Genomic DNA, 13,776 nt, shown 5'->3' with positions numbered 1-13,776 from the left:
GTCTTTAAACAATGTAGGCCAAAAGAATCCACATTCAAATAAGAGCTAGAGTGGCATTCCGACATTATAGACTCATATTCATTTTCACTAACGCATCTCCTAATTATCCCGTCACCACAAGTTCTAAACAAAAAAGGATCTTCCCAAAAATACTGTTTAATGTCAAAGAAGAATTTCTTCTTTTGATAGAAAGTTAATCCTTCCGGAACAATCTTGGCTGCAAGATAATTTGCAATATCCGCATACCATGGTGACATGACACTTTTTATTAGATAGAGATATTCATCAGGGAAATCATCTCGTATACCGATAGTTTCACCTATAGGACCGTCTTCATCTTCGAGTCTCGATAGATGATCGGCGATAAGGTTTTCTACTCCTTTTTTGTCTTTAATTTCTATATCAAATTCTTGTAACAATAAAACCCATCTAATTAGACGTGGTTTTGCATCTTTTTTAGCAAATAAATACCTTAAAGTTGTGTGGTCAGTATAAATAATAACCTTCAAACCTAACAAGTATGACCTAAACTTATCGCATGCAAAAACTACACCTAACATTTCCTTCTCGGTTGTGGTGTAGTTTAATTGTGCACTGGACAGTGTGTGACTTGCATAATAAATTACATGAAGTTTCTTATCCTTTCTTTGACCTAAAACACATCCGACAGCTAAGTCACTTGCATCACACATAATTTCAAAAGGTAAATCCCAATCGGGTTTAGCAATAATAGGTGCACTGACTAGAGCTGTTTTCAATGTTTCGAAAGCCTTAACATAATCTTCATTAAAATCAAAGGTTGAATCTTTCATGAGTAAATTAGTAAGTGGTTTGGAAATTACAGAGAAATTTTTAATAAATCTTCTGTAAAAACCTGCATGTCCTAAAAACGACCTTACTCCCTTAACAGTAGTTGGAGGGGGTAATTTTTCTATTACTGAAGTTTTTTGCTCTATCTACTTCTAATCTTTTTTAGATATTTTGTGACCTAAAACAATTCCCTCATCAACCATGAAATGAAATTTTTCCCAGTTTAATACTAAATTTGTTTCTTCACACCTAGACAAAACTTTATCCAAGTTTTGTAAGCATGAATCGAAAGAATCTCCATAAACGGAAAAATCATCCATAAAAACTTCCATGATATCTTCAATGAAATCATTAAAAATTGCAGTCATACAACGTTGAAATGTTGCTGGTGCGTTACATAGACCAAAGGTATTCTCCTATATGCAAATGTTCCGTAAGGACACGTGAAGGTTGTTTTGTCTTGGTCATCCGGGTAAATGTATATTTGAAAGAATCCGGAATAACCGTCTAGAAAACAATAAAAAGCATGACCAGCTATCCTTTCGATTATTTGATCAATGAAAGGAAGAGGGAAATGATCGTTCCTAGTTGCTTTATTAAGGTTCCTATAATCTATACAAACCCTCCAACCGATGGTGGTTCGTGTAGGTATTAATTCACCTTCGTCATTCCTTATGACAGTGATACCTTATTTTTTGGGTACACAATGGAGTGGACTAACCCATGCACTATCTGAAATAGGATAAATGATTCCATTGTCTAGAAGTTTAGTAATCTCATTTTTTACTACCTCTTTCATATTCGGATTTAAGCATCTTTGCCTATCCGCTTTAGGTGGCTTGTCTTCTTCTAAGTGAATTTTGTGAATTACAATACTAGGATTAATTCATTTTAAGTCTGAAATTTGCCATCCCATACTTCCTATTCTATTTCTAACAACATCCTTTAATTTTTCTTTTTGAACCTGTGTTAGTTTGTTCGAGATAATTATAGGTAGAGAATCGCCTTCGCCTAAGAAAGTGTACCTCAAATGGTTTGGTAATTCTTTAAGTTCTAATTTAGGTGGAACTATAATTGAAGGCGGAACTGGTCCATCTTCACGAATCAAAGGCTCTGATTCCTTATCTTCTAATTCATCACTCATTATAGGTTCTATTATTTCTTCTTTTTGAACAATGTCATTTACACATTCTTCAACTAAATCAAGTTTCATACAAGCGAAATCCTCCATATGATACTTCATTGCCTGATTCATATCAAACTCGATCTTATCATCTCCTATTCGTAAAACTACTTTCCCTTTCGACACATCGACTAGAGCACGTCTCGTGTTCATGAACGGTCTACTAAAAATTAATGGACAATTAACGTCATATGCAAAATCTAATATAACGAAATCGGTAGGAAAAATAAATTTGTCAACTTTAACTAAAACATCCTCAATTATACCATATGGTCTTTTAGTGGTTTGATCCGCTAATTGCAAAACCATATTGGTACGTTTGATATCTTTTTCTAAGCCTAGCTTATTAAAAATAGATAAAGGCATCAAGTTTATGCTTGCTCCTAAATCACAAAGACAACTTGGGAATTCAATATCTCCCAACTTACACGGAATGGTAAAACATCCGGGATCTTTGAGTTTAGTGGGCAAATTACTTGACACAATTGTACTACAATCTTCAGTTAGTGAAATGGATGAAATTCCTTCCCAACTGATTTTCTTTGAAATTAAATCGTTTAGGAACTTACCATAATTGGGAATTTGCGTAATCGCATCCATAAACGTCAAATTAATATGAAAATTTTTAGGTTTGTCTAAAAATGTTAAAAGTTGTTTGTCATAGTCCTTATTTCGGACTTTGTGTGGAAAAGGTGGTTTGGGTACAAAAGTTTTTGTACTTGAGTCAATTGGTGTATCTTTTTGGTTTAATGTATCTTCTTTGGATTTTGGTAAATCAGTTTCTGGTAAAGTTGAATTTCCGGGCATTTCCGGACCTAAGTAATTTTTACCTGAACGAAGAGTGATAGCCTTTACATGCTCTTTCAGATTTTCTTCCGTATGGCTAGGAAGGCTTCCCTCTTTGCGTGATGGAATTAATTTAGCGAGTTGTCCAATTTGAACCTCCAAATTATGGATGCTAGATGATTGGTTTTTAATAAGCTGATCGAATTTATTCTCGATCCGTTTAAAACCATCGTCGTGATTACTTATTTTTCCGCTTATAGCATCAATAAATTTATCGATTTTGGAAGATAAAGTGCTAATCATATCTCTTGATTGATTTTGATAATTGGTGGTACGATTTTGATTAGCATTGGCATTATTATTATCTCTCCAGTTAAAGTTAGGATGATTTCTCCATCCAGGATTATATGTATTGGAATAAGGGTTATTAGTTTGATTTTGCCCTTGGACAAAATTTACCTGTTCAATTTTTCTCATACCTTCATAATCTACATCCGGTTGGATTGGCTTACCATTAGGATCACACGGTGCCATAAACCTATCAATTTTGTGCGATAAGGCAGAAAATTGGGCTTGCAACATCGCAACTGGATCAAGATTCACTATACCTTTAACTGATGACGTAGTTGAGGATGATGGTTTTGCCATTGGTACGTGTCCACGTTCCGCGGGCCACATACTATTATTAATTGCCATTTCCTCCAAAAGTTCTCTTGCTTGGGCCGATGTTTTCTTCATGAATAACCCTCCAGACATAGCATCCAATGAACCTCTAGTTGTAGGATTTAATCCATTATAAAATGTTTGCATTAAAAGTTCAGCGGGCAATTGGTGGTGTGTGCATAAATGTTGAAGTTCTTTAAAACGTTCCCAAGCCTCATAAAGAGTTTCATTATCATTTTGAGAAAAAGATGTTAACTCTTTTATGACTCTTGCGGTTTTTGCTAAAGGAAAAAATTTTGATAAAAATGTTTGGGCTAATTGCTCCCAAGTTTCAAATGTTGCGGCTGGCATAGAAGTTAACCACTCTTTGGCTCGATCCTTCAAAGTGAAAGGAAAAAGGTGAAGGTTGATTGCTTCCGCAGTCACATTTGGTATTTTAAAAGTGTCACAAATTTCTAAGAATTTTGTCAAATGGGTGTTAGGATTTTCGTTAGGTAACCCGTAAAATGTTACGTTATTTTGTAACATATTAAGCAGTGCTGGCTTAATCTCAAATTGATTTGCATTTATTTGGGGTCTAACTATGCTGTTTGTTATACCGGCCACCCCTGGCCTGGCATAATCCATAAGTGTGGCCATAATTTCTGGCTCAGTAACTCTAGTTTTTATTGGAGTTTTTTCTTTTTCTTGTCTTTCTTTTTCTTTTTAAAAGTCCTTTCAATGTTTGGGTCAATAGGGTCTTGTGGCGTGCCCGAACTTCGAGAACTGCGCATGAACTTGAAATTTTGCACGCACCGAAATAAAATAAGTAACTTAAAATAAGTAAAATATAAAATTTATAAAATTTTGGATAAGTATAAATAAACCTAGATTCGAAATAAAATACGAAAAATCTAAATTTTTGTCAAAACTTTTGGCGTTCCCCGGCAACGGCGCCAAAAACTTGTTGAGCGATTTCCACAAGTGTACGGTATATACTTGTAGTAATAAAAGATATCGATCCCACAGGGAACACTTTTTAACAAAAACTTATTTTGAATCAGTTAGATTTACTTTTAAGGTTTATAATATGTAAAATCGTTTAATTGGATTTGGTTTTGAAATTGCTAGAATAAGCATTAGATTAGAGTATAACAAATGTTAGAAAATACTTCTGATTTAGGGATAAATTTACAAAAAAGGAACATTTAGTTCTTTTAGAAAATTAAACAAATGTATTCATTTGCATTAAGCAAAGAAAACAACTTTAAACTTTGCATAAGTTAAAACAATGATATAAATGACTGTTCTTCTAATTTTAGGGCTTTGAACTGCAGTCAATCCTCCTACGGTCGGGTTAGATTGCTACCTTAACCAAATTGATACACTACTGATGATATCAATTTGCCTAAGTGTTCAACAAAGTTTCCTTGTAAAGATTTGAATTTAACTACGTTTTAATGAAAACATCAGCATCCACTTCGGATCCTTTACCAAAGTGCTGCATAAAAATCTATCGAATGGAACGGACTTTATTAGATGAAATATAAATTTGATACAAGTTTACAGAGAACAAGGAGCATGAAAACATTCGACGGCGTGCAAGTGAACGGGTTGTCAATCCTTTCCTTGGGTTTCGTTTAGAGTTTGTCAGACTCAGGAGCGGATTCTCTACTCAATCTTCTCGCTATAACTTCATAATAGGGATGCGATCAGCCTCTACCAAAATGTAAACTAATATTAACAAATCTAAACGCTACTATGTTTGTATTTATTGAATAAACAATGTGTGTACATCATATTGCTTTTTACAGAAATGAAATCTAAATTCTGAATCACTTGACTCGAAATTTCTGCATTAATTCTATACTAATCTCTTTTTTCTATATCTCTCCAACTCTCCATCAACTCTTTATTTATAGATGTTGAAGAGTCGTGATTGAAGTTTCATGTCCATTGTGAAGGGACGTATCCTCTGCGAAGGGACGTTTCTATCCACCCGAACGAACGCGTTTTGTCGAAAACGAAAGTGTGCGAATGGCTCTTCCAGAAATTCTGAACTTACCGAGAATGCAAAATTCTCGGCCGAGAATGGGGGAGCAATTATTTGGTCTTCGAACGAATGGAAGGAGGGGCTGGATGACGCGTGTTGCGGCTGAGAATTTGAGATTCTCGGTCGCGGCTCTCAATTTCTCTACCGAGAATCTGGTTTCCTCAACCGAGAATTTGATATTTTTCTCTGTTTCTAACTTCGTCTTTGTCCTCGTTTTGGTGTAATTGATCTTCATCGTTTTTGACTCCTTTTGTAGGGTTTTTATTCTGTTTTTAACCTCTTTCGTTCCTATTTGGATTCTACCAAACATTTAGGTACCTTACAAGAAAGAAACATATTCGAATGTAAAAGTATTCTAAAAAGGTATAATTGGCACAAATTAGTAGCAATATTGATGTAATTATTGATGATATATTAGGTATATTTTAGGCTTAACATTAATCAGCTCAGCATACATATATCACATATTATACTTTGGAATTTATTAAAGAGGATTAAACATACCAATGGCTTCTCTAAGTATGTTAAATTGCTCACGAGCCAGTGGCTTTGTGAAGATATCTGCAAGCTGCTCATCCACTGGGACATAGGTCAGCTTGATCTCTCCCTTGAGTACATGGTCTCTGATGAAGTGATGTCTTATGCTGACATGCTTCATCCTACTGTGCTAGATTGGGTTCTTTAATAGGTCAATGGAACTTTTGTTGTCACATTTGACTTCAATTGTTTTAGTCTGAACAGCATAATCTTCTAGTTGTTGCTTAATCCAGAGGACTTAACACAGCTTCCAACAGCAATGTACTCAGCTTCAGTGGTTGATAGGGCTACTGACGACTGCTCCTTACTGAACCAAGACACAAGACAGCTTCCAAGGAAGTGACATCCTCCTGAGGTGCTCATTCGTTCAAGCTTGTCTCATCCGTAGTCAGTGTCAGTGTATCCAATGAGTGTGAAATCATAAGTATTGGGATACCATAAACCTGCATTCACTGAGCCTTGCAAATATCTAAGGATTCTTTTTACAGCTATGTAATGAGATTCCTTAGGGTTAGATTGATATCTAGTACAATGGCATACTGAGAACTGAATGTTCGGTCTACTAGCGGTTAAGTAGAGTAGAGAACCAATCATACCTCGATACAATTTGCTGTCTACTGACTTACCATTCTCATCAGCGCAGAGGACAGTGTCAGTGCCCATAGGGGTAGATATTGGCTTGCAATTATCAAGTTCATACTTCTTCAATATCTCCTTAGCATATTTAGTTTGACTGATGAAGATGCCATTTTTCCCTTGTTTGATTTGAAGTCCAAGGAAGAAGTTGAGTTCTCCCATCATTGACATTTCAAACTCAGTCTGCATCTGCTTACTAAATTCCTTCCATATTGACTCGTTAGTGGCACCAAAAATAATGTCATCTACATATATCTGAGCCAGTAGGGTATCTTTACCCTTCCTCTTAATGAATAATGTTGTATCAGCTTTACCTCTGACATAATTTCTAGTCAGCAGGAAACTGGTCAGCCTCTCATACTAAGCACGTGGTGCTTGCTTGAGACCATATAGAGCCTTTTTGAGTTTATAAACATGGTTTGGGAACTTGAGATCCTCAAACCCTAGAGGCTGATTAACATAAACTTCCTCGTTTATAACTCCATTAAGGAATGCACTCTTAACGTCCATTTGGAATAATTTAAAATTCATATAACTTGCATATGCACATAAAATTCTTATAGCCTCTAGCCTTGCCACTGGGGAGAAGGTCTTGTTGAAACACCTTTCCACAAGATTTTGATTTGACAAAATCATTTAAGTTTAATCCATGATTAAGAGACAATTAAATTTAAGTGCTTTGATTTAATTGTACTAATCCGTTTGTTCAATATTGAGTATAAATGCAAAAGAAGTACAGATTAAGACAGGACAAAGTCAGCATGAGAACACAACACAAGCTGAGTCAAGAGTAACTCGACATAAGAGAAGATAAGTCGTCTTCAGAATAAAGCTAATCAAAGAAGCTGAGTGAATCGAAGCTCAGCACAGGAGAAGTCTGCTCCAAGGAATAAAGTCTACAGAACGAAGCTGGCCATGAAAGCTGAGTGGAAAAAGAACTCAGTATGAAACTTGGTAAAAATCGAAGACAGTGATTATCGAAGTGGAGCTGAGTAATCTTCAGGACAGCATGAATGATCCGTTAGCTAAAAGACAAATTCGACAACTGTCTGCACCAATGATAGTAGCTTTGAATTACACAAAAGCCAAATTCCAAGAGGCATGGGTCAACTATTCTATGCTACAGACAAACTACCGCAAGAAGACAAAGTCTGTAAGAAGAAGACAAATCTGACGCCTGAAGAATTCAGAAGACAGGATTGGCCTGCACATAGCTGACCAGAAGTTTGTCCCCCCAAAAGAGCCGTTTTGGACTCAACGGACAAATCAAATTCAAATGATTTGTTCCTCACATTTCAACTATAAAAGGGACAAGGATATCATTTGGAACATTGCCGATTTACAGAAAATTACAAGTGAGAAAGATACAAATTCAAAGCACTCAAAACAAAAGAGAAAACTTACACCAATCTTCTATTATTTGTGTAAATGCTAGATTGATTGTTTGTAATCATCTAAAGTGTTTTTTATCTTAAAAGGAACAAGAGTGAGATCAATTGTAATATTCAGAGTGTGCGTGCTGAGTACTTGGTATTTAGTACTTAGTGGTAGAGAAATCTAAGTGTTGGTTTGTAGCACTTAGTAGGAGTTGAGTAGACGAATAGAGGAAGGCACTCTTACATATTCAACTGCCTGTAATCGGGGGATTCTGGGGACTGGACTGGAGTGCTGAGTTGGAAGCTGACCACACAAGTGTCAATTCCCAACTCGCAAGTAAAACAGTCTTAGTCAGCATCTGACTAAAGCTATCTTACATTAAGTTCAGCCAAGCTGACCAAAGGCTGAGTCAATAAACTCACCAAAATTATTAAGTCAGCAAGATTAATTAGCGAAAAAGTTATATTAGTTCCTAACCCCCCTGGAACTAATCACACGGGATCAACAAGTGGTATCAGAGCCTAAGCTCACTACTCAAAGATATAACTATCTTGAGCGGATCCCCATAAATGGCTGAGAACATCACTCCTTTCCTCCCAGGTAACCAAACAACACAAATACTCCCTGAGGGATTATCTATTAGTCGGCCTCCCCTATTCTTTGCATCCAACTATACATTCTGGAAGAATAGGATGAAGAACTTTATCCAAGCCACAAACATGAGTGCATGGCTTGCAATAGTTCAAGGCCCATACGTGCCATAAAAAACTGTTAATAATGAGAAAGTTGTTAAGAGTGAAACTGAGTGGTCAGAAGATGACCTTAGAAAACTTCAAAATAATGCTTCGGCTATCAATATGCTTCACTGTGCTTTAGATGCTGCAGAATACAATAAAATATCAGGTTGTGAGTCAGCATAGGAGATATGGAAAAAGCTCGAGGTGACCTATGAAGGCACAAGCAAAGTCAAAGAGTCAAATGTGAATCAACATATCCAGTATGAATGCTAGATTCACTAATATTATAAACGAGCTAAAAAGACTCGGCAAGAACTTCACTGAAGAAGAGCAAATAAAGAAAATCTTGAGAAGCTTACTCAAGAGCTGGCAAGCTAAGAAAACTGCAGTAGAAGAAGCTCAGGACCTGACTATATACAAGTATGACGAGCTAATCGGATCTCTACTGACTCATGAGATCTCAATGCAAAACTTTGAAGTTAAAGAGAAAGAAAATTCAGAAGATAAGAAACAAAAATCATTTGTCATGAAAGCTGACTCGACCGAAGCTGACTCATCAGACGATGAGGAGATGGCCATGTTTACACAAAAATGAAGAAGTTGTTTAGGAAGAATGAGAAGAACAGCAGAAGGCCATTCAGAAAAAATGACAGATACAAAGCTGAGTCCAGTGACAAATACAAGAAGGACAGCTCCAAGTCTGTCATATGCTTTGAGTGCCACCAAACTGGGCACATCAAGTCAAGCTGCCTAAACCTCAAGAGAGATAAGAAGGGAAACAAGAAAGCAATGGTAGCGACATGGAGTGATAGTGATGAGTCAACATCATCCGAAGCTGATGCAAATGAAACGGCAAACATATGCTTCATGGCCGATGATGCTGACCACTCTCAATCCGAGCAAGCTGACCTATCTGATGAAACTGGCCAAAAGGTACACAACAATGAGGTAACATCCTTACTTTTTCTTAGAAATGAGATGGTAAATGCCCTGGGTGATTTATATGCACTAACTAAAAAGTGCAATAAGAAAGTAAAGGCACTCAGCAGGCGGTATGATGAGATTGAAGAGGTCAAGCTGAGTGACCTCCGATATCTTCTCCAAGACAACTCAACCTTGCATAGCAACATGGAAATTATGCAAAAGTTTGTCTCGGAGGTCCAATCAGATTCAAAGAAACTGAAAAAGGATGTCACTACCTTACAAAGCCAAATAAGAAGCTCAAATAAAAATAAACCCCATGCTGAGTACTCAAGTGCTGGTCAGCATAAACAGTTCACACAGTGTGACTGTTGCGGGAAAAAGGGACACACAAGAGAAGTGTGTTGGTACAATAAGCGGACTGTCCAATGTGACTTCTGCGGAAAGAAAGGACATACCACAAAGGTATATTGGCATGCTCGGCACAATAATGCTGACCACCCCCAAAGGGTAATTCATTGTGATTTCTGTGGCAGAAGTGGCCACACTATCAAAGTATGCCATCACAAATTAAAATACGACTTTGCACCTGTTTATGGTAACAAACGAGGACCCAAAAAGAATTGGGTACCTAAAGATGAATAGTCTAAATGCAGGTGAGCCTGAGATGCGTGGAGAAATCAAAACTGTGGTATATAGACAGCGCATGCTCGAGGCACATGACTGGTGATGAAACTCAGTTCATCACATTAGAGCTTAAACGAGGTGGAAGTGTAAGCTTTGGAGACAATAAGAAGGGTAAGATAGTCAGCTCAGGTACTATCGGAGGTAACCCAACTATTGAGTCAGTCTCCTTAGTTAAAGGTCTCAAATAAAATCTGATGAGTGTAGCCCAGCTTTGCAAGAGCGGTAGAAAGGTTGTATTTGATGATACTAAGTGTCAAATACTCGAGGGAAAAACAAACGAGTTGATTTTAACTGCCCCTCGTGTAGACAATGTATACATGTTGAGTTTAGAAAAACAGTTTTCTAAAAATATATGCTTAGTGTCTAAAGGTGATAACTCCTAGCTATGACATAGAAGACTTGGTCATGTAAGCATGGATCTTCTTGCCAAATTAGCTATAAAGCAACTAGTTGAGGGATTACCTAAACTTAAATTTGAAAAAGATCAATTATGTAAAGCTTGTCAGCAAGGCAAACAAACTAAGAAGTCATTTCAAAGTAAAAACATTATTGATAACATCGGAATATTATCGCAAGGACCAAAAGAGATAATTGCCTCAAGTATGCCACGTAGCACAGGAAGCCGCCCGGCGGATCTCCCTGGATTAGCTCTAGGAGATCCGCTGGCGGATCTCCAATGCGAATCTCTCCATTTACCTAGATAACGGTTGGCCGCCGCCTTGGCCATAAATGATCATTAAATGAATCATTAATAGTCTCAAACCGTCAGGATAACTTGTAACCGCCATTAAATGAGCATTAATGGAGACTTTCTAGTTATCTAGAGGTTACGAATTCCCCAACTATATATAGCCTACCTGTCTAGGCTATCAAGGTACACTTAATTTTTACTAAGCCTTGTCAATACAGTTTATTCTCCATATTCGCTACTGACTTTGGCATCGGAGTGTCCCCGGCCGATCCCAACGGCGCCTCACAGGGACGTGATCCGATCAGAAGTTTCGCTAGTGTTATCAATTGGTGCGGTGAGCGTGGAATCCTTGACCAAATAAAGGATTTTTCGTTCACATTGAAACATCATGAATGATGAAATACAAAATCCCTCCTCAAGGATCGAGTTGCCAATAATTACACCATCCAGTGCTGGGCGCACAAGTACAACCGCTCCTACGATGAATATTGATGGAAATATGCCCACGGTATCCTTTCTTGACATGTGTGCTCTGGATATCGAGGCGCGATATGGGCTTGAAATTGGAAACCGCCTTCGGGCGTTCATGATTATTCCTCATAGTAGTACGGTTTCTACATCAGTTGTCTCATCTCTACCTCCGTTAAACTTCGGTCTGGGACCGGGGGCTCGTAACTCTTCATTCCTTCAAGCTCACAACATTGACTCTACGGTAACTACCACGGCGCTGAGTGGAGCATGACCAGTTATCAAGGAGCTGTTTCCTGGTGAAGGAAGCCACAGGAATAATACGATCCCCCTTGGCGGATCAGAAGTTCCAAGGTTTAATCTTGGTGGGCCGAATGTTCCCAGACGCCCACGGACGAATTCGTCCCTTAGGGGATTTAAAGAGCCCATTCGCAAAAAGCACAGAAAGAACAAAGATAAGCAAGCAAGATCTCCTTCGCCTCGGCGAACAAAATCTCCACGCCGTGGCAGATCTCCTCCGTCTACTGGTCGTAAAAGGAGTAAGAGACCGGAAAAAACGTCTCATATAGGTGGGCCCCCACCCCATCCATCTTCGGGAACTGTTGGACACACTTTGCTAGGAGGCCAGCAAGGAGGAAACGGGCCAATTCCTCCAAATAGAGGAAATGGAGGAGGAGGCAATGGAGGAAGAAGGGGAGGCGGACGAGGAAGACATTCGCCATCAGATTCATCGTCTGAATCGAGTTCTTCATCTTCTCCAAGCAGATCGCCACGAAGAGATCGTCCCAGGGCGGATCCGGAAAATTTTGATGACAGAGTAAGGGCCCTAGTGCTCCAAATGAACGAATAAAATGCTAGGCATAATCCATTCGCCAATAGGGATTCGCCTTTTGCGGCCTGGATCGAGGCAGAGGAAACCAAAAGAGCGTTCAAAATCCCTAATCTTGCAATTTACACGGGCAAAGACAATCCGGAGGCTCATGTTCGAAAATACCGAATCTTGGCCAGACTTAATCGAGCCACCGAGCCTGTGCTCTGCAAAATGTTTGTCACCACGTAAGGAGGTCCAGCTTATTTGTGGTTTCAATCTTTACCTCCAGGCTCGATAAACAGCTTCGATCAATTGAGCAGGGAATTTTGTGCTAAATTTGCTGGTTGCATTCCTGCAGTGGTGAAATCTGGAAAGCTTTTTGAGTTAAAACAAAAGGCGAATGAGTCCCTCCGCGACTATGTAGACACTTTTAATCAATTGTGTATACAAATTGTCGACGTAGATATCTCCGTAGCTGTGGAATGTTTTGTGAGAAACACTACCTGTAAAAGTTTGCAAGAAGATCTCATCCGTAAAAAAACCAACCAGCATGGCAGAGTTAATGGAGCGTTGTAAGGATTTTATAGAGGTGGATGATATTCGCCGAGGTTCGCCATCATCACCAAAGAAAGATAGGGGCGAATCCCGCTCCCGAGACCGAGATCGGGACAGAGACAAACGTCAGGATTCTCCTCGAAACAAACGAAGGGATTCTAGGAGCAAATCAACGTTTGTCACCTCCTTCACACCTCTTAATGCTTCTAAAAGTGAAGTTCTTATGTGGATTGAGAACAGCCAGCACAAGCGGAGCATTTCATACCCCGAGTCAAAAGGGGGGGAGTATACCAATAAAGGCAAGGATCCTAAAAATTATTGCAAATATCACAGGAAAAATGGCCATGATACGGATGCTTGCTGGGAATTAGCTCGAGAAATTGAACGACTCATTGAAAGAGGTAAATTGGATCGGTTCATCCAAACGGAAGGAAAAGATGATGATAGATCCAAGGAAGACTCGAAGAAGAAAGGAAAGGGCACCATTAATGTCATAGCCGGTGGACCTGGTTATCAACCAGCATCAAAGAAAGCAAAAATGATCAACCTTGATAGGACATCGTTAAATCGTCCTTTCTCAGATGCAGGTCCGGAGATTGCACCCCATGCGGATGCACTGGTCGTCACTATGATAGTTGAAGGCTGGGAAATCAGGCGGGTGATGATTGATACGGGAAGTTCATGTAACGTCATTGCCCGAGAAGCATTCGCCAAACTTAGGATTGATCCTGTCCAGGTGGAACCAACCATGGTCGATATTCTGGGAGTCACTGGTCATACCATTCAGACGAAAGGCCAAGTTATTTTGGAGTGTGAGCTTACTGGGGATGATCAAGTTTGGAAAGGAGACTTAGAGTTCTCAGTCTTGGATGGACAATTGGC

The 13,776-nt window shown here is 38.7% G+C and overlaps 1 non-coding gene across 1 annotated transcript; it reads left to right on the top strand.

Annotated features, from left to right (window-relative positions):
• Positions 1-3,605: 3,605 nt before the first annotated feature.
• LOC136225108 (small nucleolar RNA R71) lies at positions 3,606-3,712 on the top strand. The gene has a single exon (XR_010686843.1). It is a non-coding gene; the product is annotated as a small nucleolar RNA R71 (small nucleolar RNA).
• Positions 3,713-13,776: the final 10,064 nt, after the last annotated feature.

The sequence above is a fragment of the Euphorbia lathyris genome, chromosome 3 (assembly GCF_963576675.1).
Source record: "Euphorbia lathyris chromosome 3, ddEupLath1.1, whole genome shotgun sequence".
Classification (NCBI taxonomy): domain Eukaryota; kingdom Viridiplantae; phylum Streptophyta; class Magnoliopsida; order Malpighiales; family Euphorbiaceae; genus Euphorbia; species Euphorbia lathyris.
Note: the sequence above shows the minus strand (reverse complement) of the source record. Positions and strands in the feature narration are given on the sequence as shown.